Source organism: Limulus polyphemus, unplaced genomic scaffold (assembly GCF_000517525.1).
Source record: "Limulus polyphemus unplaced genomic scaffold, Limulus_polyphemus-2.1.2 Scaffold6870, whole genome shotgun sequence".
NCBI lineage: Eukaryota > Metazoa > Arthropoda > Merostomata > Xiphosura > Limulidae > Limulus > Limulus polyphemus.
In genome coordinates, this window is record NW_013672480.1 from 28,631 (window position 1) to 31,825 (window position 3,195).

The 3,195-nt window shown below is 33.3% G+C and overlaps 1 protein-coding gene across 1 annotated transcript in view; it reads right to left on the reverse strand.

Annotated features, from left to right (window-relative positions):
- LOC106474142 (vegetative cell wall protein gp1-like) overlaps nt 1-2,690 on the reverse strand; it is a 29,967-nt gene extending 27,277 nt beyond the window's left edge. The window contains exon 1 of the mRNA XM_022402505.1: nt 2,606-2,690. The gene's annotated coding sequence lies outside the window, so the exon portion shown is untranslated. The remainder of the gene's footprint in view (nt 1-2,605) is intronic.
- Between the last annotated feature and the right edge of the window lie 505 nt (nt 2,691-3,195).

A 3,195-nucleotide genomic window follows, 5' to 3' on the forward strand; every position in this document is an offset into this window, starting at 1 on the left:
GCTTGAACTGTGGTAATCCAAACTATCACATATTGTCAGTGGATATGCTCTACTGAACTCGTACTCCACATACCAAATTTCAAAGCAATCCATTAAGAGATATACGAGACATAAAATCTCCAATTTTGATTGAATTTTTTCCATTTTTTTCTTCGTATCGAAAGTACGGAATCTTTATTTGACAGAAAAACAAACTTAACTTCCATAGATTTTTTTTTCAAATTTGGTACACTGATAGATCTTTACAACCTACAGTTAGATGTCAAATGTGGTCTGAATATAAGCCACATGTGCAAAGTTATTCAACAAAAACCGCTCAAACTTGACCAAACTTTTGTGCACGCCTACACAAAAATTTACGTGAGATAACGGTATAAAATATTCACGACAGCTTAACCTAAGAGTAAAAATGGACGAGTTTTAGTTTTTTGTCATTCGGATTAAAGACGGCTGATTTAGAGCAACAAAACTATAGGGTGAAAGCACGTGCAGATACACAAGTGTTGGCTAGGCCAAGCAAACTATATTAGCAGTTTCTAGCTCAAGTTTTCAAAAGAATCAGAAGGTTGAACAGTTATTATTCATTGTTCATTGCCAATTTTTTAAGCATAAATTTGCTAAATTTTATGAAATTGTCCCAATTAAAAAGTTTTTAACATTACTTGATATTAGCTTAAGCAATTAGCATAAATAACTATGTTTGATACGGCTGTATGGGGTGCATACAGGCGATGACAAGACACTATTAATCTAGATTTCATGGCGTTACTATAAAGGAAGTTATTAACAGTATTTTAGAGAGGAAAACTACCACCATATATTTTAAAGAATGTGGTTGTTTTTGTAAATTATAGCTGTTCCGAATGTGGGTTACTATCGAGTGTCATTTCTTATTTGCTGTGGTTTGTTGGTGTGTATTGACACACAAAGAAAGTGACTTTTCAGTAGTTAAAATATTAGTCTAGGTCACACATTCAAGTCATTGTAACTGTGCAAGTACAAGATGTGTTTTGGAATTTGAAACTCTCTAAGTATTATCACACCTGCTGTGGTAATGTACACTGTATCTATTCTGCCAAAATGCTCTCTCTGTGATACGTACACTTATAGACTGTTTCTGTAATTCTACGATTTTGTTTTACCCACTATAATGCTCAAAGGTGAGTAAAATATACGGCCTGGCTAATTAATGCATGAATATTTGCTGTACAATTCTTATCAATACTATAAATGTAGCTACCAATTTATATTCCATTCATTTAAGTCGTACATTCAATCCTTTTTTGGCTGCACCTTTTTTTCACACCTAAGGTGTTTTTCATTAGATAGAAATGAGAGATTGAGGAAATACGCATGAAAAATACATAAGTTATAGTATATATTTAACTAAAGTTAACAAAGGAGGTGTAAATAACGCTAGTTATGAAGAAGAAAGTTACGTTATAAATATTCATGTTGACACGAACCGTTTCGGTAACTATATCTTTATTCATCAACGTTTCGGTGACTGAACAATTCACCATCATAAAGCAACGGTTATTATTATTTTATCGCTTTTTATTATAACGTATCAGCTTGTTATTCTTCATTTCACAATATGTAACAAAATCTGGACTACTAATCCTTAGATAAATAGAGTTCTTTTAATGAAAGCTTTCGGGATAGCCGGTTGTTTGGAAAATGCGACTTTTACTACTTCATATTCACCGTTCATATACTGTCATATAACAATTGTTCTCCCCAGAAACATAAACATATCACATAAACATCCTTCTCATTTTGCTAAATCAGGACACACGAAATTCCATAACTGCTATTAAAAATATAATGGGATCCCCCTGATGATTCAACGGTGAGCTTATAAACCTGGGATTTCGAGATTCGATTCTCGCTGTTACACAATATAGACAATAAACTTTGTAGCTACCAAATGAAAGTATACTAGAACACATTACCAAACTTTTCCTCGCTCTCACCTGAGCAGGTTCAGATATATATATTTCCTACTTCGTCCTTTTTGTTGTTATTGATAAACCAAAAGTCTACGTTGTTGTTAAGAGTATCAGAACATTAATTAAAGAGATTCTGTGAATCACCTCCTCTTGTTAATAGCAGAAACTACGTGATAAACCAGAAGTCTGCATTGTTGTTAAGAGTATCAGAACATTAATTAAAGAGATTCTATGAATCACCTCCTCTTGTTAATAGCAGAAACTACGTGATAAACCAGAAGTCTGCATTGTTGTTAAGAGTATCAGAACATTAATTAAAGGGATTCTGTGAATCACCTCCTCTTGTTAATAGCAGAAACTACGTGATAAACCAGAAGTCTGCATTGTTGTTAAGAGTATCAGAACATTAATTAAAGAGATTCTATGAATCACCTCCTCTTGCTAATCGCAGAAACTACGTGATAAACCAGAAGTCTATGCTGTTGTTAAGAGTATCAGAACATTAATTAAAGAGATTCTATGAATCACATCCTCTTGTTAATAGCAGAAACTACGTGATAAACCAGAAGTCTATGCTGTTGTTTTTAACATAATCAACTTTACTAACTAGTTATTCCAACTACACATAAGGCATAATGGACTTGTATACTTACCAGTAGTACAATGTGTATGGGAGCTTAGGTTTTTCTGTAAGATCTCAGCGGCGGAGCTGTTTGTATCAAGTTCGGGAAGGTGACTAACTTCATTTTATTCCTTTTCTGGAACATTTCAAAATTCATGATCATTTCGTTTTCGTGAGAAACTTGAATTTCCCAACGTTGTATCACGCTTAACCGGTTAAAATTTTATTTCTGTTGAGCAAATGTGTGGGTTTTATCAGCATCTTGTGAAACGGGAGAAACTCTGTTGTAAGAACGATTCGAATGCTCTTTAAATGATTGGGTTAAACCTAGAAACATCGATGAGTTCCATATGAACCCCTTTCACTTTATAAACACATCTATCTAGACTATTTACACACCATATTTGTTGTGGACCCATGACTTTCTTGGTTACAGGGACCTTAGTAACATATGATCCACATAACAAATGTAAACAACAATAACATGAATACTAAACTAGTTATGTCTGGGATTTCCTATGAATTTAATTTTACACAGAAAATGAATGATTGCATTAATTTTGTTTTGCCAGTTAAACATGCTGTTCATTATAACAGGCAAAAAACATAAAGTTTCTCAAT